Genomic DNA, 26,106 nt, shown 5'->3' with positions numbered 1-26,106 from the left:
GAGTTAAATTATTCCTCTGTGCCTATTAGGGCTCATTCTTAGTTTCAAGCAACAGAATTTTAAGAATAAATAGATTTACTTAAAGGAAATGGAGTAGTTCTTGTAACCAAAAGAACAACAAGAACTCAGTAGAGACAGAAACCAAATCAACTCTAAAGATGAGAGAAGCAGGGACTAATAAGGAGTTCCTCTGGCTGCCCTTGTGGAACGAATTGACTCCAATCTTTTACTCTCTAGCATGATCCCTCTCGATTCAAAACCTAGGAAGCAAAAGTCCCCTGTCCTGGGCCTGGCACCCAATCAAGACCACATGGAATTACTCAAAAGTGGAAACAAGTGGCAGCTATGGCCTAGTGACAGTGAGCACTGGCTCCAGGAGTCTGGGTCTGAATTCCTGCTAGACCACGCACTACCAGCCATGCAATCTTGGGCAGGTAACTTGGCCTTCCATACCTCTGTCTCCTCACCTGAGATAATACATGCAAAATACAAGTACCTGGCACATGAAGGAGTCCAATAAATGCTAAATGGCAGAGTTGGAATAAGAAATCAGTTTCACTTTTCCTTTACTATAAGTCTATTGCCGCAGTCCCTCCCCAGCCTACATTTCAAGTTGTCTGTGTTTCCTGGTCTTACATTCTCATCTTCTCAAGCCAAGGAAACACAAATGTTACTTCTTTCTCCCTCCTTTGTTATATTAGCATTTTCATCAAATGAAAAAAACACATATTTTCTTTCCTTCTCTCAGAACAAAGTTATAAAATAGTTTCCCACTTTGTAGAAAGGTGGTTGCCATATGGCGGCGGGAGGGTTGATTTAGATTTAACACCATTACATACATAATCAGAGAGATAGTCTTCATTAAATTCAGAGATTAAAAAATAAGGAAAGAAGGAGAATAGAAGATTTGGGGTAATCACATCAAGAAATTAAGGTAGGTATATAATTTGCAGCAGTGCTTTTCAAACTGAGGGTTACAACCCATTGGTAGGTGGTTAAATCAATTCATTAGAGTTTAACGAGCATATTAATACAAACTGACTAAACTGAAGTGAAGAAGAAAAGAAAGCTAAGGCACAGCATGTAGCAAACATAAGCATTATTTCATAAAACTTGTTTGAGTGATGTCAGTACGTACATGGTACTCACATGCAAATGTGTGTGTGCACACTTCTCGACATCAATATAAAATGCATGTCTCACTCTGGATTCAGGTTTTGAAAGTTTGATAAATACCAGCATATGGTACCATATGCACCTGTAAGCGGGATCCACCATGAGGCTATAGAAGAGGATGAGGCAGCTGGTAAGATGGCAAGAACATGAGCTTCAGAGTCAGACACACTCCAGGAGAAATCTCAGCTTTGCCATTTTGTGGACTGAGAGGTATTAGGCATGTTGCTTGCAATCTCCAGGCCTCAGCTTTTTCACTTCTAAATCGGTGACAATCTGTATCCTAGTGTAAGTACTAGAGATAACCTATCAAGTGCTGAGCATACAGTAGATACTAATATAAAAAGAGCCATAATAATTGTCCTTAAACTATAGAATATAGCTCTGAAAATGATCTACAGGGACAAAGGTGTGAGACCTACAGAGATAGTGTGCAAATTTACTAGTTAGAAACAGAGCCGAGCCCAGAAGCCCGGTCTCCTGGTCTCAACCTTGTTCATAACACATCATCTTCAGCATGTGGCTTGAGTCAGTGCAAGAGGCAGATTACTCACATAGTAACTATAACCTATTTAAGAATTAGAAGAGAATTTCCATTTCTATATGGTGATGGGATAAACTTTGGTATAAAGGAAGAATGGCCTTTTAATCCAGACCAATTTAGATCAAATTACCAACTCCTCCATTTATCAACTACCTAACCTCCTAAATTTTATTTTTCTTACCTGTAGAATGGGTATGAAATAGACTCTGTTGGACAGTTGTGGGGATTAAATGGGATAACATGTAAAAAGCCTAGTAGTACTGTGCCTAGCACTCTCCTAGACACGCTGAACTTCATTCATAAGTGATGCTAATATCTGGCTCAAAATCCTTTTTTTTTTTTTTTTTTCTTTTTTTCTATTTTATGTAGAGACAAGGTCTCACTATATTGCCCAGACTGGTCTCAACTCCTGGGATCAAATGATCCTCCCACCTCACACTTTCTATACAGCCCCAACTTCTCTTATCCGAGGACAATACGGCATCCAATCACACAGAGCACTAGGCTTTGAAACTGCACCACCCCAGTTTGAATTCTGGCCACACCACTTACAAGCAGGCATGATTTTGAGAAAGACCTCTGAGTGCCTTACTTTCCTCATCTGTAAAATATGGGATCACAATACATACCTCACTGGAGGTTGTCATAAGGATTAAAGAAGGTAATACACGCAAGGTGCTTAGAAAAGTGTTGGCGATAATCAGTGCAAGTCATCATTAATCCCTAAAGATGATGATCAGGAAGCCTTTTAATTCTTAGGCCTTCTTGTTCACTCTGTCACACCCTGGGCCATGTGAGTTATCGCTTGAGATTATACCATTTCAAAGGATTTCTAATTCAGGCATCCCACTCTCTGCCCAAAATCTTTTTTTTTAAAGAGATAGTGGGATCTTACCCTTTCACCAGGCTGCACTGTGGTGCAATCTCGGCTCACTGCAGCCTCCACCTCCCAGGCTCAGGTGATCCTCCTGCCTCAGCTTTTCAAGTAGCTACTACAGGCACGAGCCACCACACCCAGGTAATTTTTAAAATTTTTGTAGAGATGACGTCTACATCGCCCAGGCTGGTCTCAAACTCCTCAGTTTAAGTGATCCTCTCACCTAGGCCTCACAAAGTGTTTGGATTACAGGCATGCACAACTACACCCGGCCTTCACAATCCTTTAATTTCTCCTCAAAGTGTGATCCACAGGCCGGGAGAGGCTGGCATGACAGGAACTTGTCAGAAATGCAGAATCTGAGGCCTCAGCCCAGACCTGCTGAATTAGAATCTGCATTTTACTAAAATCCCCAGGTGATTCACATTAGCATTACAGTTGGAGAAGCACTCATAGCTAGTTCCCCTATTCAGGTACTCCCACTACCCTGTTCATTGCCTCCTGACGCTGCCAGGTCATTCTCCATCAGCATTAACCTATCTTCATTTCACTGAAACTCCACTGAAACCATTCCTCCATGTGTTAATGTCCTTAGCCTTCGTGTTCCTTGTCCTTTAATTATTCCCACAGAGTAAAACCTCAATCTTGGCTGAACTTACCTAGCGGCCTATTCCATGCTTGCAGTGGTAGCTGCCAAGCACAGCTGGAGAACTGATCTTACCCAGCAAGCTGATTCCACTCCCTTCATCTGGGAAGATGACTTTCCCTCCTACTTCACACAGAAAACAGAAATTTTCAGAAGGGTATCACTTACTTTCCCACTCCAAACCTCCACAACTGCCTGCACCTGCAGCTGTATCCACCCCCTCCTCTTCCTCTCCTTCTGAAGTCCTGGAGATAAATGCCCATCCCTTCACATGGGCTCTGGGTTACATCCCACCTGTCTTCGCAGTAACCTTAAGCAACTAAATATGCTTTCCCTTCTATTTCTAAATATCCAAACATAGAGACATTTAGATCTAGAGCTATATGCCTGGATCCTACACACCTCTTGCAGGTCTCCTCTGTCTCTACCCTTTGAGCCCAGCTTCTCAAAAAAGGTATCCATACTCAGTGTCTTCATATTCCTGCCTCCAATGCGTTCATCTAGTGTTCAAAATTGGCTTCTGTCCCCACAACTCCACTGAAATTGCTCCTGCTTGAGGTGCCAATCTTGGTTGCTAAATCCAACCTCATGGCTGCTAAATCCATGCATTTTCCAACCAGATTTCTCCTTAGCACTGGGCATGGCCCTGCATGCTTGATGTTATCGTTTCCATACATTTTCAACTGGTCTCTCTCGTTATTCCTAGTTGAATGTCCATTCCCCACTCCCTGCTACCATTCATTCTCTCTCATGACTTCAGTCCATCCCAGATGACTCCCAACTTTATGCACAGCCCAGATCTCCCTTCGATCATCAGATCTATTGATCTAACTTCACCTGTATGATACTCCAACCCTTAAATTCAGCATGTCAACAACTAAACCATGATCTTTCTTTCAAAATCTCCTCTTCCCACAATAGGTCTGGCTCAGGAACAAGGATGGTCATCCATATGGTTTCTGAAGCCAGAAATCCAAGCATTGTCCCCTTCTCTTCCTATCTCAGTCATTCTCCAAGTTCAATGCAGTCTACCTCCCTAAATACCTCTTATATCCATTCACTTCTCTCCATCTCTACTACTATGATACTATTCCAAGCCACCACCATCTTGTTCCTGGACCACTTGTAATAGCCTTCTAACAGATCCACTCTTGCCCCCTCAAATCACCTGCTCGTGTAGGATCTGAACATGATCTTTTAAGAACCCAACCATTATTATGTCCCTTCTCTGCTTAAGCTCTTCAGTGGCTCTGCACCACTACACTGGCCCCTGCCTCCACCTCCAGCCTCACTTCAACCCAGCCACACTGGCCTTCTGTTGCTTTCCCAAGAGGAGGGCTCCTGCCCTACCTCTGCTTTAGGTGCTCTCCCTTCCCCCTCTTGCTTTACCTTCACCTGGATCATGCCTATTCATCCTTCAGGTAAAGGACTTCCCTAAGAAAGTCCAGACTATACCAGGTCTCCCTATTACATACTCCCACCGTATGTGCACATTTTCTTATGAAAACTTATCACAGTTTTAATTAACAGTGGGATTACATATTGAGTATCTACCAGCCCCATTAGACCACAAGGTGCCTGGGAGCAGGGACCACATCTGTCCCATTCAAAGCTCTATTTCTCAGTGCCCACTACTGGCACAAAGTAGGTGTTCAAATATCTGTTAAGTTAATGAATGCAATAAGTTTTACTGATCTTTCTCACCCTATTTCCACCTCTGAAAATTCAGGAGTTTAGAAGCAAAAAATTGCTACAGTCTGTGATTCTGAGAATAATTCTGTTCTGCCTGTTTTATTCTGCTGCCTACCACATAATTGACACATCCTTCCTGTTTAACAGCCATATCCTATAAGGGAAATACCTAAAAATCTGTTGTTTGCAGTTTACCCACTTAAAACGGATATGCTAGCTAATTCCCAACTCACCTGCCAAAAGGAAAAGAAATAGAACAATAAAAAGATAGCCTAGTAGAGGAAAGGCATAGAAGTGTCAAGTGCTGACATCCCTGCCTTTTGCCTACTGTGTTCAAAGAACTTCTTCATTCACAAATTCATTACAGAAAGAAAATGTTCCAGTTCCAGAATTCTGCAGCTCTTACAATCTGGGAATGTCATTTCTAACAATGGATGTAGGGTAAGCAAAATCCAATTTAATAAAGGATTTCAGGTATCCGATGACTTTCTGGATCTTGATTTTGCCCTTGATTGTGCCAATAGGACTACAGGGCTAAATCCACAAAACTAAATAATTAGTAAAGGGTGGGCCAGGGTACTGATGAGGCAGACTTTATATGAGGTATACAAATCACCATATATTATTTCAGTGGCAATGAATAAAACAACTCAAACATAAGGCGGCCCATCTTCTAAAGCCAGGGCATATAGAAAGGGCATGCTCAAGGGAGCAAAGCTATTTTTAAAAATAGAGAATATTTTCTTTCTCAAAGCTTCAGGTAAAGGAGAGCAGCTAGTGTTTCGCTCAGGGAACATAGAAACATCTCTGATTTACTCAAATAACTCCATCCAGTACTTTGACAAACATTTCAAAGTTTCAAGACAAACATTTCAAAGTTTCAAGACAAACATTTCAAAGTTTCAAGGCAGTTTTTTCAGCCAAACCCAGTCTTCACACAATGGGAGGAAGTGAAATGTTGACGGGTTTAGTCATAAACACTGCTGCTGCTCCACCTTTCAATATATAAATTAGCAACCCAGGCTCTCTGCACAGCTGTGCCTCCTCCGCCATGCCTCAGTGGGAACCAACAAACTGTAAGTGACTCCTCTGTCTTTACTGCTACAGATCCCTTTCCAAGCTTTCCCTTCCATTGCACTTTGCCAGAAACAGGGTGGTTGCCCCAGTTTGGCATTAACCACTTCCTAGCATGAAGCAGGGAACACTGCACCTCTATTATTATTATTTTTTTGAGACGAAGTCTCGCTCTGTCACCCAGGCTGGAGTGCAGTGGTACGATCTCGGCTCACTACAACCTCCGCCTCCCGGGTTCAAGCAATTCTTGTGAATCAGCCTCCTCAGTAGCTGGGACTACAGGTGTGTGCCACCATGCCTGGCTGATTTTTGTATTTTTAGTAGAGATGGGGTTTTACCATGTTGGCCAGGCTAGTCTCAAACTCTCGACCTCAAGTGATCCGCTCACCTCGGCCTCCCAAAGTGCTGGGATTATAGGCCTGAACCACGACGCCCAGCCTCTATTATTTTTAAAGCTCATCACCCCTCCCCTCCTGGGGCAGCAAACTCCAGGTGGGTCCTTCACCCACGGTCCCTACCTCGTCCAAACAAACATATACCCAAAGCGGCCCTGCTCCAAAACCCATAAGATCCCTTCTTGCCTCCTTTGAGAACGCTGGCATGGTGGCAAAGGACTGGCCAGCCAGCAAAGGGACCAGCCAACACAGAAAGCCCGAACTTCCTTCTCTCAGAAGCTGTCCACAGACAACTCCCTGAAGCCCTGGTTCAAACTCCCTTCTATGTAGCTCCTCAAGTGCAAGCAGGAGAGAAACGGAGGCCCCTTGTTGAGTCAGGCAGAATGCAGAGCCTGAAACCAGAGTAATCTTAGAAGTGGTGGGGGAGGCAGGGTTACACCAGAGGATGTCTTCCTGACTCTCTATCTCTTGCTGAAATGAATTTCAATTAGATTAGTACTCTTTGTTTTCAAACACTGTCATTAAATATTTGAGTAATTCTTTCAACCAATAATTACTGAGTGCCTACCTTGTGGTAGGCACCAAGGATAAAAAGACATAAAGCTCTGCCTTCAAGCAGCTTATATTTCACTCAAAGGAGATTATACAGGAAAAATTAGTAAAACATATGGTATAGCTATGGTGATAAGTGCTATGAGAAAAATGTAGTACAAAAAGAGAATAGAGAGTGCTTTGGGTGGCATTTTTAAATAGCTTGGTGAGATGTAATTATGAAGTGAGGTTGAAAAAGATCTAAAGGCAGTAAGAGAATGAACCATATGGCTATCTGGGATAAGCATGGTCCAGGCAGAGGGAATAGCAAATGCAAAGGCCCTGAGGCAAGAATATGCCTGCAGCAACTGAAAAAAGAAAGAAGCCTTGGCTTGAAGGGAGTAAGCGCAGGGGAGGTCAGAGGGGTGGTAAGGTGGGGATGAGGGGAGCCGGGAGGTCTATGAGGCTTTATAGGCTGTTGACTACACTTTGTTCTGACTGATAATTGTCCTGAAGGCCAATCTCTGACTGCCATGTTGCAAGCAGACTGAAAAGTAGGTGACAGAAGGAGAGTGGAAGCAGGGAGCCCAGGCAGAGGCCAACGGCAATAGCTTGTGAGAGATGGTGATGGTTAAGCCACAGGTGTTAGCAGGAGTGCTGAGAGGTGGTCAGACCGGATATACACTGATGATGGAGCCCACTGGTTTTGCTGATGCAGTGAAATTGGAATATAAGAGAAACCTAGTTATTTTGCTAAAAGTAACAGTTTGGTTTACACTCATGAAATAATTACATAGCAATTCAATTTAAGTGACTCCTGGATTGGTCTAGGTACTGTGTTACCTAGGTAAAGTTTAAAAAAAAAAAAACTTTTTATGGAAGAAATGTAACTTGAGGAAAGAGCTGGTTCCAGAATTTTCCAAGTGTTATTCTGAAGATTATCAAATTATGTTTGTCCTCACTAGGGGAAAAAATGATCTTCTGGAGTTGTGCTGTACTGCTCAACCACCACCTTCACGCTTTAATAATTTCAAATGTATATTGTAAATATAATACCTATAAGATATAACCTGAGAGTCTATTTAAATTCTAAAAAGCAACTTTGGGGAAAGGGGGAAAAAGGACAATGGGAAAATCCTTTCTCCTTTTCTCCATTCCCCTAGAATAGTGTTCTCTCACAGAACTTTCTGGAAATGTTCTGTAGCTGCACATTTGGATACAGGAGCCACTAGCCACGATGTAGCTACTAAGCACTTGAGGTATGACTAGTGTGACTGAGTAACTAAATTTTTTATTTAATTTAAATTAATACAGCAATTATGGCTAGTGGCTATCATATGGACCATACAGCTCTAGAAGAAGAAAATATTACTATACAGTAAAACATTCATGAATCATACACTACATTTTCCTCTTAAAATTGAATTATAAAGTAAATACAAAATAGATTGGCAAAATCAGAAAGCACATGTTCTTGTTTTTTATTATGCCCTAGAGTTATCACCTAATTCTCCTATTCCTACATATATTCTTTGAAAAGAAATAGTAGCTGGCTTGGTCTTAACAGTTTTTAAACACATTTTCTTGGTTTTTGAATGCAATTCCAGTATCTTACAGGCCGTCATTCTAACACTGTCATTCAAAATGAGATTTTCTTCCTTGATGCATGTTCAACGCTAACATTTTAAATGTCACATAAAAATAAAGATAGAAGAGTCTTATTATAACTGAACTGCCCTCCTGCTTTAAGTTCAAAGTGCTCTCTGACATCAGGTATCTCTTTTTTTTTTTTCTCCCAAGATCATCATGAATGAAAGGGCTGGTATTAGTTTAACCATTTTTCAGTTGAGGAAATCAAGACAGAAAAAGATTAATGACAGTCAATTTCACAGTGTAAATCTATAGCTTAGTCAGAAAAGAAGAAGAGAAATTAGGAAGGCATAAAAAGGGGAATTAACTGAAAATGAAAAAAGAAAAACGACATGCAAATCTTTGGTTGTCAAATTCATTAGGCTGAGAGCTAGGTCTGAGAAATGCGGATTGATGAATAGAGTTGGTGGCATTGTCTGTCCTTCTGGCCGTCTGTCTCAGACCTTCCACATGTCCCAACAATGTCCCTGAGGTCTGGCAAGTTGCTGGCTACACAATCGGAAGGTGAAGAGGATAAGGCGGTTTAGTTGGGATCGATTAGTGAGGTGGCTGTCAGTATTATGGGGTTCATTTATTCATCAGCAAACCCTACCAGATTCAAATGACAGGGCAACATTTGTGAATAATCTCCTAACCCGACAGCTGGAGAATGAGCTTCCATTAATCTTGCTTTGAAACACTCAGGCTAACCCTAGTTATATCACTGAATTGCATGACTCAAAAGATTAATAAGGCAATTCGATGAGTTTAGAGTTGATCCTTGAATTCATCAAATTCCTTCTTTGAGAATGAAGAAACTGAGTCCCAGGAAGACTGTGACACTTGCATAAGAACACAATTTTCTTCACTTTACAAGCAAGCGAGCTTGAGTTCCTATGTCTTGTATAAGCAAACATAGGAGCTGACTATCCTTGCTTTTTACTCCAATATATATACACACATAATGTCATATACACATTTTATATATGTGTATCTATATGCACATACATTTTGTGTGTGTATGTATATATACATACACATTTTGTGTGTGTGTGTATGTGTGTGTATATATATAAAACCTTTCTTCCAGGGGGGGATATTAAAATTAGCAATTTCATCCCTGAATAACATTATTAACTAAGAGCTGAGACATAACAACGTTATAAAAGCAAAGGTGAAACAAATGTAAACCGTCAAAATAATTCAAAACTGTATAAATATTATTAGAGCCTGTGAAATAAGCATAAATATACTAAATATGTTACATATGGAGATAAACGTACCATACAATATTTAGGAAAACCCTAAAACTAGAACTATATCATAAATCTAAACCAAGTATGTTAGCTATTTAATAATGAAAAAATATTGTTTTGCTTCTTAGAATTTAGAAAGATTTCTTAAGGATGGCTTGGTTAGCCTGGTCTTCTCAATGAGTCCAGGCAAGTCTGAGCTGATGGTTCCCCTCAGTGAGAGGAGACATTCAAACAATAGACAGAAGCTTTATGTATGTTTCATGATGACACTGAAGATTCTAGGGACAACTGTTTTTTGAAGTGCTAACGTAGAGAAAGGCAGACTTTCCTCTGCTATCGGTTACCTTCCTTAAGAAGGTTGCCAGCTGTGTGACATCACTTGGGTAATCATTCTGATGGCCACTATTACAGAAAAACCCATTTCCTTCTAAAATGACTTTGTTTTAGTTCCCCAAGTTAGAAGTTTTTAAAGGAGCTTTGGGATATGAATGCAAAAAATTCCCAGTCTTAATTGCAAACATTTTTTTGGCCAATACCATTAAGCACAGCTGGTGGGGGGATGGATATAATCTGTTTATTTCTCATCTATAGAGCATTTTACAATAAAAGGTGATTAGTAAAAATTCCATCATTATGCTTAAAAAGTCCCTCTGATTCCCTGGGAAACTCATGGAAGGAAGACTGATTCTAATTCTTCCAAATCATGCAGGAAGGAAAAGCATCCAGGAAGATGCACATTCATCTAAAGCACAGAAGATAAGGCAGTCAGAATGGGCACAGGGAGAACCAGGAGCTGGGTGTGGACTTTGCTTTATAGGCCTTATCCCTTTTCCCTGAAAATCAAGTGGGTGCACCACAGATTGTGCTAGGTTAGCATGATTTACATGGAGATTTTAAGGTAAAGATAGAGAACTAAAGACAGAGAAGAATTGAGGCTAAGGACAGAAATGGAAGCTGCACAGATGTACTGCATGGATTCTGTAAGTCAGACAATACCTACAGATGTAATTGTAAGGTGATGGTACAGCTGCTTCTCAAGACAGACACGCCTGGGCCAGCTCTACCATTTACTAGCTGTGTGATTTGGAGCGAATTATCAGATCCCCTACACCTCACACTTGGCTGTAAAAACACACAATGTAGTATCTACCTCCCATAAGTGTCATGAAGATTGAATAAGAGGATGTCTATAAAAACTTTTCAGCACACAGCCTAGCTAACAACAGCTTAAAAGATACTATTTATCTAATGAGAATTAAAATAACAGTCATAGTTCAAACAGTAATAACAGTTCTCTGAAAGGCTGAGCTAAATATTTTTTAATTCTCTTAACGTATCAGTAAAGCAACTGAAATTGGAAATAAAATTTCCTCCAGGCATAATTTGATTTACACGTTCTCTAGCGATTACATGAAGGCCCCACACAGAACAGGTTCTATCCAAATCATCCCTCCACATTCATTAGCGTCATTTTTGAATTCAATAAGTTAAACAAAACTTATATTTTTCACTTCTGAGAATGCCTTAAGGCTTAGTTTGATATCTGGTTTCAATGCCTCTGATATTTTTGCCAAACTTGACCAATTTGTAACCATTTTCTGAAATCTGCCTCATATCCAGTCACCAAACATACAACCATCCACAACAGACTTAGAACATTCGGGTCTCCTATTAGCTTCCCCAGTCAAAAAGACCATGACTGTTGAGAGTCTTCTCTAATGCAAGGGTTGCATCCTCACCTGGGCAGGTAGACAACCACATTCTGGCAGAGCCAGACAATGGGAAGTCCAGAATCCTGAGCAGAAACACTTGGAATGACTGTCATAGTAGCTGTGCAGCCCCTACCATCTGTATTATACCTGCAAAACCACGGGCCTAAGGCCTTTTTCTAGCCACAAAAGGCTGTGCATCCTGGATCGCTTACATAAGTATCAAAAGGTATCCTTCCAGACGCCTTCTTTCCACACACAAGTTCCTAATAGCTCTTCCTTTTCTGAACCATCTGTGAGTGGAGAAGAAAAGGGGGAAGTTTTTGAAATCTGCTGTAAACCAGAAGTGGCAAGGCACTTACCTTATCACATTTAACCCCGTGAGGAAGGTACCATGATTCTCTTGTTATAGATGAGGAAACCAAGACTCAGAGAGGTTTATAATAATTTAACGTGTCCCAACAACATTGATAAGAGTTAGAATTTGAACCCTCAATTATCAGCTTCAAAAGCCACATTCCCTGCAGCACCCCATGGGGTGAGCCTCTCCCTACTAATGCTTCTCATCAATACCACAGACCAGTTCTTAGGGCTCATATCCTCAGTTACATTATTTACTCATAAAAGTCTTCTCATGGGGAGCAATAATTTGCATGATTCTGGAAGGGCTTGTTCATGTCACACTTCACGCAGCAAGGTGTCTGCTATAAAGAAGACAGTTGTCTGATCTAAATCTTCTATTCCCATAGCCAGAATATAGCCAGCCTCTGTCCTCTGCATATGATTATCACATAAACAGGACTTGCTAACACCAAGCTTTGAAAAACAAACTTCTTCCCACCCACTAACAAGCTAGTTGGTAATTAAAACCCACATTGATTTATCACCATAAGCACTTTACACAAGAAACTGATTAACTAGAATCAAGAACACTCATGACACACCTGTATGTGAGACCTTTGGGGGAGAAGAGAAATATCCATTACTTTAATATACTTGCTGATTTCTCTATTTGTGAGTTTTCATCACTGATGATGTTCCTTTGCCACTGGTCATCAAAAAGGCTTATCATAGTAGTGAATTCTGAATACAGACAAATGAATTATCCCTAGTTGAGAGCTCTTGGTGGAAGCGGTCCTAGTCATGACATCACTGGGTCTTACTATAGGACGTACAAAATTCCACCCATATCAGAAAAATAGAAAATTACCTTGTTCATTAATTTTTAAATAGTTCTTCACCCAGTTGTTTCTCTTTTGCAGTAACCCAACATTCAGAGATACGGCCCCTTTTCTAATTCTTTAGAAACTGTAATCTTTTCCCCTCTAATATTCTTAAATCCTCCAAATTTGCATTAAATAACATCAATATTAAGTGATAATCCAGAAAAGATGTATCTCCTCACTGCATGCACATGCACACACAAACACAGAAAGCATGTGCTATTTGAATAAAAATAAACCTAACTGTATTTTAAATCTATGTATATGTTAAAAAGCTTATTTGCCCAATTTTAGATGTCTAAAATTAAGATTTCACATTTCATGGAGAACACTTGTTGAGGGAGGATACCAAGATGAAGATGATTAAGACACTGTCCTGCCCTCAGGCTAACACTCCAGAAAATGGTTTGCAGGCATATTTACAGCTAAGTGCCACAAAGAATTAAACCTTCTTAAAGTTCTTTCTAGCTCAGTCATTTGAACTTCTTTTCCCAAAAAAAACAAAAAAAAGGGAATTTTAGACCAATATCCCTGATGAACATCGATGCAAAAATTCTCAATAAAATACTGGCAAACCGGATTCAGCAGCACATCAAAAAGCTTATCCACCATGATCAAGTGGGCTTCATCCCTGGGATGCAAGGCTGGTTCAACATTCGCAAATCAATAAACGTAATCCAGCATATAAACAGAACCAAAGACAAGAACCACATGATTATCTCAATAGATGCAGAAAAGGCTTTTGACAAAATTCAACAGCCCTTCATGCTAAAAACGCTCAATAAATTCGGTATTGATGGAACGTACCTCAAAAGAATAAGAGCTATTTATGACAAACCCACAGCTAATATCATTCTGAATGGGCAAAAACTGGAAAAATTCCCTTTGAAAACTGGCACAAGACAGGGATGCCCTCTCTCACCACTCCTATTCAACATAGTGTTGGAAGTTCTGGCTAGGGCAATCAGGCAAGAGAAAGAAATCAAGGGTATCCAGTTAGGAAAAGAAGAAGTCAAATTGTCCCTGTTTGCAGATGACATGATTGTATATTTAGAAAACCCCATTGTCTCAGCCCAAAATCTCCTTAAGCTGATAAGCAACTTCAGCAAAGTCTCAGGATACAAAATTAATGTGCAAAAATCACAAGCATTCTTATACACCAGTAACAGACAAGCAGAGAGCCAAATCAGGAATGAACTTCCATTCACAATTGCTTCAAAGAGAATAAAATACCTAGGAATCCAGCTTACAAGGGATGTAAAGGACCTCTTCAAGGAGAACTACAAACCACTGCTCAGTGAAATCAAAGAGGACACAAACAAATGGAAGAACATACCATGCTCATGGATAGGAAGAATCAATATCGTGAAAATGGCCATACTGCCCAAGGTTATTTATAGATTCAATGTCATCCCCATTAAGCTACCAATGACTTTCTTCACAGAATTGGAAAAAACTGCTTTAAAGTTCATATGGAACCAAAAAAGAGCCCGCATTGCCAAGACAATCCTAAGTCAAAAGGACAAAGTTGGAGGCGTCATGCTACCTGACTTCAAACTATACTACAAGGCTACAGTAACCAAAACAGCATGGTACTGGTACCAAAACAGAGATATAGACCAATGGAACAGAACAGAGTCCTCAGAAATAATACCACACATCTACAGCCATCTGATCTTTGACAAACCTGAGAGAAACAAGAAATGGGGAAAGGATTCCCTATTTAATAAATGGTGCTGGGAAAATTGGCTAGCCATAAGTAGAAAGCTGAAACTGGATCCTTTCCTTACCCCTTATACGAAGATTAATTCAAGATGGATTAGAGACTTAAATGTTAGACCTAATACCATAAAAACCCTAGAAGAAAATCTAGGTAGTACCATTCAGGACATAGGCATGGGCAAGGACTTCATGTCTAAAACACCAAAAGCAACAGCAGCAAAAGCCAAAATTGACAAATGGGATCTAATTAAACTAAAGAGCTTTTGCACAGCAAAAGAAACTACCATCAGAGTGAACAGGCAACCTACAGAATGGGAGAAAATTTTTGCAACCTACTCATCTGACAAAGGGCTAATATCCAGAATCTACAAAGAACTCAAACAGATATACAAGAAAAAAACAAACAACCCCATCAAAAAGTGGGCAAAGGATATGAACAGACATTTCTCAAAAGAAGACATTCATACAGCCAACAGACACATGAAAAAATGCTCATCATCACTCGCCATCAGAGAAATGCAAATCAAAACCACAATGAGATACCATCTCACACCAGTTAGAATGGCAATCATTAAGAAGTCAGGAAACAACAGGTGTTGGAGAGGATGTGGAGAAATAGGAACACTTTTACACTGTTGGTGGGATTGTAAACTAGTTCAACCATTATGGAAAACAGTATGGCAATTCCTCAAGGATCTAGAACTAGATGTACCATATGACCCAGCCATCCCACTACTGGGTATATACCCAAAGGATTATAAATTATTCTACTACAAAGACACATGCACACGTATGTTTATTGCGGCACTATTCACAATAGCAAAGACTTGGAATCAACCCAAATGTCCATCTATGACAGACTGGATTAAGAAAATGTGGCACATATACACCATGGAATACTATGCAGCCATAAAAAAGGATGAGTTTGCGTCCTTTGTAGGGACATGGATGCAGCTGGAAACCATCATTCTTAGCAAACTATCACAAGAACAGAAAACCAAACACCGCATGTTCTCACTCATAGGTGGGAACTGAACAATGAGATCACTTGGACTCGGGAAGGGGAACATCACACACTGGGGCCTATCATGGGGAGGGGGGAGGAGGGAGGGATTGCATTGGGGAGTTATACATGATATAAATGATGAATTGATGGGTGCTGACAAGTTGATGGGTGCAGCACACCAACATGACATAAGTATACATATGTAACAAACCTGCACGTTATGCACATGTACCCTAGAACTTAAAGTATAATTAAAAAAAAAAAAAAGAAAAAAAAAAAAAAAAAAAAAAACAAGTGTTTGCTGAATGGCAACCTCCTCCATGATGCTGCTCTCATGAGCTAGGTTGTACATGAAAATTGTTAATCAGCTGGGGACACAAATGGCTTAAAATAAGTGGCCCCGTGTGTTACAGAAGACACTGGACTGGCAATCAGAAGACAAGTTCTCATCCCCACTCTGCCATTAAATAGCCATTCAGTGTTGGGTGAGCCCCTTGTCCTTTCTGAGCCCATTTCCACATCTCTGCACAGAGTGAAAAATGCCCTCTCTAAGGACGCTGTGGCTCCATTATTATTCTGTGGCAGTTTTAGAAGCAGGAAAGTGTACTTTTCTACTGACAGAAAAGGTTAATACAAAAAAATAAACGAAATTACCACGAGTTAGTGAAACTACCTTAAGATTAAAACATGGCCAGGCATGGTGGCTCAGCCCTGTAATCCCTGCACTTTGGGAGGTCGAGGTGGGCAGATCACTTGAGGTCAGGAGTTCGAGACCAGCCTAGCCAACATGGTGAAACCCCATCTTTACTAAAAATACAAAAATTAGCTGGGCATGGTGGTAGGTGCCTGTAATCCCAGCTACTTGGGAGGCTGAGACAGGAGAATCGCTTGAACCCGGGAGCCAGAGGTTGCAGTGAGCCAAGATCATGCCATGGCACTCCAGCCTGGGTGACAAGAGCAAAACTCCATCTCAAAAAAAAAACACAAACGGAAAAAAAAAAAAAAAAAAAAAAATGAAAACATGGTATTTATTTTCCCAGGATGGTTTTGCTTCTGGTGAAGATCTCTTTCAGCTCTGTAATTCTGTGAGCCAGTGAGAAATTTTGAAAGCAATGTTATAATTCTACTATTAAATTTAGATGTATTTATAATGTTGTGGCTTATAAAATGAAGTAGACAGTCTTAAAAAAATGCAGAATAATTTTAAATTTTCCTGGAAAGAAATGGGGCAAGCCCTCCAGGCAATGCTATCAAAATAAACCTGCTCAGCTTTTTCACAGGGAGTCCGCATGCCCTGAAGGGGATGAATCTCATATAAGGAAAAGCTTGAGTGCCACCCTGCAGTGGCAGTACAGAAATAACCACAGGGCAGAAAAGACTGGGAGGAGGGCAAGGCACAGAAACTATATGCAGGATCTATGACATATGGAAGTCACAAGGACCCCCATGATCCTAAGAGCCATCCAAGTGGACAAGTCAACACACAACAGCATGAACAACAGACTTCATTCCCCAGTAGGAGACCACCTTTCCACTTGCTTATGTCTTACCTCAATAGGAAGACAAATGCAATTTTCTCATTTCCTCCATCCTCTATGTAAAATTATCGTTTATAACAGCAACTTTTGAGGAATGCTAAGAGTGACTTGCAAACGCGTAGGCAGGTCACTGATTCAAAAAGGGAACAATACTATATGAGCAATCATTAAAGAAGGTCCCAAAATGTAACTTATGTATAACAAAAGACTTTTAAAAATTAATGTTATTTTTTAAATTTTGTAACAAGAAAAGTAAGTGAAAACAAAACTGTCATTATCTCTATTTCTGCCAGAAGATGCAGAAATAGAAATTGTTCAGTTAACAATCTTATTCACAGAGATATTGATCAAGGAATGGCCACAAAGAAGTCAATTAAAAATAGTTTCTTTTAATTTGAATTTTTAATTTAAAAAGATTTGCATAGTCCAAAGAAAATAATGCTGCTACTGGAGCAAGATGTTTCTCAATTTTCAGCGGTGTCAACCATTTATAACAGAAGATGCCTTATTTACTCTGTCACTCAACCAATGTTGACTAATGATGTCACAGCAGTGACTTATTTCTGTATCCTGTACATCCTCTCCAGGATGTTTGTCCTTGCACCACCGTCCCAACAATGCATATGCTTACAGCACATGGGCTTGGGGACAGCAACGCACAGAAATACGCCCATGCTTACATGGCTTACAATGATGTAAGCCAATTCAGCGAGCTTCTAGTCCCCAGTAGGGTTTTAATTTTCATTTTTTCGTGATGTGCTGCTAAACTGAGACAAAATCATGGAGAGAAATAAAGGGAAAAAACTTGAAGGGACAATATTTTTTAAAGTGCCTTGTGAAATGTAATTAGATACACCTTACCATAAATAGTCTAAGAGTTACCATTAATTGGAATATATTTTAAGGTTTCCTGGGTGTATTTCTTCCAAATTATTCTTCTCTGCTAAGGCAAAAGGAAATAAGTAACGTATTTACTTATAAACAGTAAGACATTTCCAAATAGGTAGTACTCATGTGCTGGAATAATTAATCTTCTCACAGAAACCCCAAAATAGTAACTGTTAATGTATAAACATTTAAGTAAAATTAGATAGGTAACTCTCCTTTACAGAAACCCTTCATTTCTAACAATTTCTGTAAGGTTATTTATATTAAAACATCAATCCAACAACTCATAGTGGCTCTGTCCATTAGACTGGCTTGAGAGGAGAGACCCTGACTTAACCACCTGCACAAACCCAGCACTTGGTACAACTGCCACAGAGTAGTCATTAAACCAACCTGAATCACAAAGAGCTGCAGTGGTTATTTTTCCTATTCCTAAATGGTGTCTTACTTCTTTTTTCACTGATTTTACAGACTAAAAGCAAACAAACAAACAAGGCTTACTCAGGTGATTACCAGATTTCTGACTTAGCCCCTCACAAACTGTGTAATATTGGGTAGATGATTTAATCTCTCTGTGCGTCAGTTTCCTCTTCTGTAAAACAGGAATTAATTTTAGCACTTTAGCACTTGTCTTCTAGTGTTGTTAGAAGACTGAATGAGTTAATAGTGTGCTGCTTTGTGCTGGCTACTGTGTCATCGTCATAACCATCATTATCATGGCCAAGAAGATGAACAAAATCATAGTGAGAAGGCCTCCATTTCTCAGGGAAAATAACTACCATGCATCTTTCTCTGTAAATACAAGTGTGTAAACACTAGCTAATGACAGAGGGATGGAGAGATATGTGATAAAGCAAGTAAAATGTAAATGGTAGAAAGTAAGTGGTGGTATGTGGGTGCTCACTGTAACACTCTTTCAAGTTTTCCGTATGTTAGAAAAAATTCATAAGAAAATGGCAAAAGAATTGCATAAGGGAGAAATAGGTGAAAAAGAAAAGGGAACTTAGCATGGAAGATCATCTACACTACCTCCCCAAGAAAGTATTATTCATCAATAACAATAGCAACAATAATCATGATCTTTTTTTTCTTTTTTCTTTAAGAGATGGGGTTTCACTGTGTTGCCCAGGCTGGAGTGCGTGGTACAATCACAGCTTACTGCAGCCTACAACTCCTGGGTTCAAGCGATCCTCCTGCCTCAGCCTCTCAAGTAGCTAGGACTACAGCTAATTAAAAAAATTAAAATGTAGAGCAGGCCTTGTTTTGTTGCCAAAATTGGTCTCAAACTCCTGGCTTCAAGTGATCATCCCACCTCAGCCTCCCAAAATGCTGGGATTACAGGCATGAACCACCATGCCCAACCTAACAACCTAACTATGATTTTTTTCTTTTTTTTTTTTTTTTTTTTTTGAGATGGAGTTTCACTCTTGTTGACCAGGCTGGAGTGCAATGTTGCGATCTCAGCTCACTGCAAACTGTGCCTCCCAGATTCAAGCAATTCTCCTGCCTCAGCCTCCCGAGTAGCTGGGATTACAGGTGTGCATCACCATGCCTGGCTAATTTTGTATTTTTAGTAGAGACGGGGTTTCTCTATGTTGGTCAGGCTGGTCTCGAACTCCTGACCTCAGGTGATCTGCCCGCCTCAGCCTCCCAAAGTGCTGGGATTACAGGTGTGAGCCACCATGCCTGGTCTAACCATGATCTTTAGAGAAATCTCACCTATCATTTTGTTTCTAAGTCTTACAACAATCCCACAAGGAAGCTACTCCAAGTATCATTGCCATTTCAGAAATTCAGAAACAAGAATAAAATGAAAGACCTACTGAGGATCATGCCATTCATAAGTTATTGTGGAGCTCGGAACAGAGTTCTACTGCATCCTTCCCATTGCCAGAATAATTAAATCACTCATATCATGCCTCTCACCATGAAAGAAACCACTCTGTTCTTCATCATTGTGACCCTAGTGCCATAGTTAGTGACATATAACAGGCATACAAAGATTACTCAATGGATGGAATGAAGGGTGGGAAAAATGGAGGGAGGAAGATCAGGAACACTGTTGTTGTTTTTTCCCATCCACTAGACCTAAACTCTACCCAATCCAGTAATTATAAAGAGCGGTATTACTTTTATCAAAATGGTATAATAGTTTCTGATTATAAAAATAACACATTTATTATAGACAACGACATTTCCTCTTACCAACGAAAACTAAATCAATATATTTCCTACACGTGGATAGTGGTAGCCATTTTTTGCCTCAAGAAAGACTTATTCAGATTTTCCAAATGTATCTAGTATGACATCCATTCACATGAAAGGCGAAATGTTCAGTTACACAGATCTGAGCCATCCCCTGGAGTCGGTCCAGGAAGAAGGAAGCAGGGTGGTGAGCAGTTTGCAAAACATGTCACATAAGGAAAAGCTGAAGGAACTAGGTCTGCTTATCCTATAGGAGAAAAGACATAAGAGTGACAGGAAAACAGACTTCAAATATTGGCAGGGCTGCATATGTCAGAGGGAATAAATATTTTCCTGTGAGCCAACTGGGAACAATGTATAGAAATTATAGGAAGAAAGATTTTTGCTTGATATAAAGAACATTCCAAGATCAATTTGAAGTTGTGAAAAGAAGTGAACTCTTTTATAAGGTAGGGCTCTCACCATGAAAAACCTTGTCAGGAGTATTACACATACGTACAAGGTTAAGCTAGGTACCTTCAAAAGTCCTGTCCAACTGCAATACCCTGAAATTCTAGATCCCATATATATATCTATGGTTTGGGTATCATATATACCAGGTTAGCAATGTATGGCACAGGTGGCAAACTCCCACCATACCACATGTGATACACACGCACATACACACACACACGCATACACATGCACATGCATACAGACAAAAAAAACAGCCTAAGATGAATCACAGATACTTGTAAAACTAAAATTATGTGGTAATAATTAATTTCTAACTCTGTCATTGAGTTTCTCACAGTTTGGAAGAAGAACGTGGCATGCCAGGGACAAATTTTTTAGTTCAAGTTGTAATACCCAAAACTGAAAGCCTGCATGACATAAAAGAATAACTGCTAAACTAGTCCAAACACTTGGTTTGCATTGACTAGCCACATGACTTTGGACAATCCACCACGGCTCTATAGATGTCAGTGTCCAATAGAACTTGTACTGCTATGTTTACCACTAGCCATATGTGGTTTTTTGAGCCCTGGCAATATGGCTAGTGCAACAAAGGAATTTGTAATTTAAATATTGTTTTAATTATATCTCACTGTCATTAATTTATTAAATTCAAACAGCCTCATGTGGCTAGTGGCTATCACATTGAACAGTAACTACTGCTGACAAGGCCACTGAAGAAGAAAGTCAAATTCCAAACCAACCTCAACCCATCATCTTCTGCAAGATCTCGATACCATCTAGACAACTGCGACAAAAGGAAAAGATTAAAAATCTGAGGCTCAACCTCAGAAGGTCCTTAGGGCTCCTGTCAGCTATTGTCTAATCCATTCATTATCACCCCCATAACCTAGGATAGACAGCCCAGCGGCCTTTTATCCTTTGACTGTCCAGGGATACACAGCCAAGTATAGCAGTGTACTTATCAACGTTCCCTGAAAAGATGACATGTATAGAACAATGTCCTACGGAAATTATCCCCACCCAGCCAGCTACCCTATTATAATGACATTAGTGGAATATTAGTGAAATATCTGTGAATAATTAGTGAACATTACTGAAAAATACTATTTCTTGTAGAGTACAAATAGCTACCTTTAAATTAGTTAACTATCTCTTATGAAGGAAACCATTCGATTTATTTTAGCTTTCAAATCAAATCACGTGACCAACTTTCAAAGTTCTTTCACAAGCTTGAAAACACACAAATATTAAAAGCCAGAAAGTTCATACTAGATGCCCAAACCTCACCATTATGCAACATGTCCAAGTAACAAACCTGTACATGTACCCCTTGGACTTATAAAAATAATAAATAAAAGCAAAAAAAAAAAAAACAAAGGCAGAAAGTGGCTGGGCACAGTAGCTCACACCTGTAATCCCAGCATTTTGGGAGGCCAAGGCAGGTGGATCACTTGAGGTCAGGAGTTCGAGACCAGCCTGGCCAACATGGTGAAACCCCATCTCTACTAAAAATACAAAAATTAGCCAGGCTGATTACAGGTAGTGGTGTGCACGCCTATAATCCCAGCTACTGGAAAGGCTGAGGCAGGAGAATCGCTTGAACCCAGGAGGCAGAGGTGGCAATGAGCCGAGATCACACTTCTGCACTCCAACCTGGGCTGACATACCGAGACTGTTAAAAAAAAAATTAAAATTTTTAAAAAGCCAAAAAATGTGACTTTTTAAAGAGTTGCCTAGGTTGTTTTTAAAACATATATAAAAAATCTAGGTGGGGTGCAGTGTCTCACGCCTGTAATTCCACCACTTTGGGAGGCTAAGGCAGGCAGATTGCTTGAGCCCAAAAGTTGGAGACCAGCCTGAGCAACATGGCAAATCCCCATCTCTACAAAAATATATAAAAATAGCCTGGCTTGTTGGCATGTGCCTGTAGTTGTAGCTACTTGAGAGGCTGAGGTGGGAGGATCACTTGAGCCCAAGAGGCGGAGGTTGCAATGAGCCAAGACTGTGCCACTGTACTCCAGCCTGGGTGACAGACTGAGATCCTGTCTCAAAATATATATATATATGTGTGTGTGTGTGTGTGTGTGTGTGTGTACATATATATGTCTAGAAAATTTATTTTTAAAAAATTACAAGGTAATGTCAATAATAGCCATATTCCAGAGGCTTAAGAGAAGCTTGGCAACAAATTTCCTAACATATATTAGCAATATCGATCATTATAGCACCGAAGAATGAGATCTCAAAATAGCACATGTGAAAGGGCAGTGAGCTGCCTAATCACAACTAATTTCAGGAAGTTCGTAGTGCATCTAGGAAAGTATTATTATTTTTGCAATACTTTACTTTTGCAATGTTGTAAAGTCTACTTTTTTTTTAACTAGGCAATTGCCACCAGAAAAATCTTAAACAGATGATTAGTTCATAATGTATAACAACAGAGTAAAATGCTTCCTAGAACATAGTTGAACACCAGTGGCTAGTGTCACACAGAAAATTTTCCCAGACAGGAAACTCAGTGTCTCCTGATTCTTCATTCCTAAACTGTATTCTGCTGATATTGCATGCCCTCTTGTAATTATCATGAGTCCTACACACACAGAACAACGTAGACAAAATCTTCATTGCTGCGGACCACACCAATATTAGCTTGCCTTCCCCTGCTTAATTGGCCCTGATCACTGGGCAGAAACAACTCATTGCTTTTTCCTTTTCACATGCTGACTCAAGTATTCCTAACATCATTAGTCATGTTTCATAGTATCTAGAATAAAAACACACTGACATCCAATTCCAGCAATTATTCCATCTTACATTTTGGAGAAAAGAAGTGATCGACAACTTCCAATCTGCCTAAAATCTCAAGCAGCTAACACTTTTGCAAAACAATTTGACTATGCCACATGCTTGTATCCCCAGCTTCTTGGAAGGCTGAGGCAGGAGGATAGCTTGAGCCCAGGAGTTCAAGGCCAGCCTGGGCAACACAGCAAGACCCCCCCATCTCAAAAAAGAAAGCAATACAATATGACTAAAAGAAGATTTAAAGTTATGCAAAACATATAATAGACAGTATCATAATTTTTAAACCAATGAGAAGCTGAAAGACAGATTCTTTTCAAGTTTGCTTATAGACTCCGATTAAGAAACAGAAGTCCTCCTCAGGTCTTCTCAATTAAAACCATTCCATCTTCTACTGGCAGAGGATCTATGGATGAGATAAGCACAGTGCCGGGCACTTGCAAATGCTTGGTCAGCACTGAATGTAAAACATGGAAATATGGGTTTCTCTAGTAGTAGAGGCAGGAAATTCCCATCAATAAGGAGTGAAAGCTAATTCCCCTTAGGGCAGCCATTCCTACTTTCCTGGTTGTGCCTGTTAAGTAGAGCCAGGTGTGGTGGCTCATGTTTGTAATCTCATGAGACCAACACAGAAAGATCGCTTGAGGCCATGAATTCAAGACCAGCCTGGGCAACAAAGAGAAGCCTCCACATCTTTACCAAAAAATTGTAAAAATTTGCTGGGTGTGGTAGTCCCAGCTGCTACTTTGAGAGGCTGGGGTGAAAGGACTGTTTGAGCCCAGGAGTTGCAGGCTGCAGTGAGCTATGATCATGCCATTGCACTCCAGCCTAGGTGATGGAGCAAGACCCTGTCTCTTAAAAAAAAAAAAAAAAAAAAAAAAAAAAAAGGCCGAGTGCAGTGGCTCATGCCTGTAATCCCAGCACTTGGGGAGGCCAGGGCAGCTGGATCACAAGGTCAGGAGTTTGAGACCACCTGGGCCAACATGGTGAAACCCCATTTCTACTAAAAACACAAAAAAATTAGCCGGGCTTGGTGACACCTGCCTGTAAACCCAGCTACTCCGGAGGCTGAGGCAGGAGAACTGCTTGAACCCAGGAAGCGGAGGTTGCAGTGAGCTGAGATCGCTCCACTGTACTCCAGCCTGGGCAACAGAGCGAGACTTCGTCTCAAAAAAAAAAAAAAAAAAGAAAAGTAGAGAAATCCACATCTAAAAGAGAAAACATAATAAAACTGTTGTCTGTGCTAAATACTTTCATTTCTATTACATAATACTAACTGTTTTAACTAAGGCAGACATCACCAAAAGAAACATTAGCTTTTCAATACTCTCCAGCCTTTACCCTCCTGTTGTAGAGAGAATAATGATGGCAGTTCCAACATTTATCAACTTGAGGACATCAAAAAATGATTCTCCATCAAATGGGTTTCAAAACATCCAGAACACCTGCAGACACACTGCAGGTGTAATGCTACAATCGTAACATGGTTCAACAAGGTCTGGAGGACCCAAACAGTGAGGACTTTGACTTCTACTTGCCTATCTGCTCAAGATCTTTTTCTCTTTTTCTCTTATGAACTGTTTCTCTCATAGTTCTGTTCTATCCTTTTCTTTCTTCCAACAGACACTCATAATAACAGAGCCCATTTGCCAACTCACAGCTAGAGGCAAAGAAATCATTACCCACTAGGAAAAGGGGCCCATAATCGTATCTGGTGATTAGTCTCCATTTCATACGATGCTTTTCCCTGAGGCCTCAGTCTTCTACTGAAAATATTTTAATTGTAATTATAAAGTCATGACCATCCACATGTATAGCTGGTTTGCTTCAATTAGAAGTCACTGCAACTAAAAAACAAAGCACTTTCAGTTCCTCACCTTCATTGTGTTTAATATCTCCATTGGCTGAATTTCATGGATGGCTCACTGAATTGAAGAAATGCCAAGTAGGAATTCTAAATTCTGCATCTTCAAAAGATGGTCTTCAAAATCACAGAAAGAAAAGCTGCTGAATTGCAGAATATATATTACTATTTAAAAGGTTATAAATCTTTTAACTTAAGGAAAGGTAGAATTCTTCACTTAGAATATTCAGAACAACTTATGTTAATGTTTCATTTGTCTTGAACTAGAAACTGTGAGCATAGTGTTCAACAGATTCAGCTATCCACTTACTCATTGACTTTTAAATCTCTGCATATGTTCTCCAGGCTATTATCTGGGGAACTATCAAAAAAAGGTTGTGGCCCAAATGCTGGATTTGCCTATTCGTCAGTTCATAACAAGTATTTTTCAAATGTAGACCTGTAACTATAAACACTTTTAACTTTCCTTGAACCAGAGCTTTTAAAAAGGTATATAGTCTGTACATTAAATGCATTGTTAGTGAAGTAAAAGGTGACATCATAGAGTGTAATCTAGTCTGTCGTGATTTTCTTTTCTTTTCTTTTCTTTTCTTTTTTTTATTGAGACGGAGTCTCCCTTTGTCACCCAGGCTGGAGTGCAATGGTGCGATCTTGGCCTCCTGGGTTCAAACAATTCTCCTGCCTCAGGCTCCCATGTAGCTGAGAATACAGGCACCCACCATCATGCCCAGCTAATTTTTGTATTTTTGTAGAGATGGGGTTTCACCATGTTGTTGGCCAGGCTGGTCTTGAACTCCTGACCTGAGGTGATACGCCCACCTCGGCCTCCCAAAGTGCTAGGATTACAGGCATGAGCCACCACAGCCGGCCTTGTGA

At 40.0% G+C, this 26,106-nt stretch overlaps 2 protein-coding genes across 6 annotated transcripts in view; one reads left to right on the top strand and one right to left on the bottom strand.

Annotated features, from left to right (window-relative positions):
- LOC104663792 (cytidine monophosphate-N-acetylneuraminic acid hydroxylase) overlaps positions 1-26,106 on the top strand; it is a 366,736-nt gene that overhangs the window by 39,212 nt on the left and 301,418 nt on the right. Inside the window, exon 1 of one of the 2 annotated variants that reach the window (XM_030929496.1) lies at positions 5,939-6,008. The exons of the other annotated variant lie outside the window; for it this stretch is intronic. The gene's annotated coding sequence lies outside the window, so the exon portion shown is untranslated. Of the gene's footprint in view, positions 1-5,938; positions 6,009-26,106 lie in introns of those variants that run through there. 2 annotated transcript variants of the gene reach the window in all.
- The window catches only part of CARMIL1 (capping protein regulator and myosin 1 linker 1), a 344,245-nt gene that overhangs the window by 208,708 nt on the left and 109,431 nt on the right, over positions 1-26,106 (bottom strand). The gene's annotated exons all lie outside the window — the stretch shown is intronic.

This window comes from Rhinopithecus roxellana, chromosome 4, assembly GCF_007565055.1.
Source record: "Rhinopithecus roxellana isolate Shanxi Qingling chromosome 4, ASM756505v1, whole genome shotgun sequence".
NCBI lineage: Eukaryota > Metazoa > Chordata > Mammalia > Primates > Cercopithecidae > Rhinopithecus > Rhinopithecus roxellana.
Note: the sequence above shows the minus strand (reverse complement) of the source record. Positions and strands in the feature narration are given on the sequence as shown.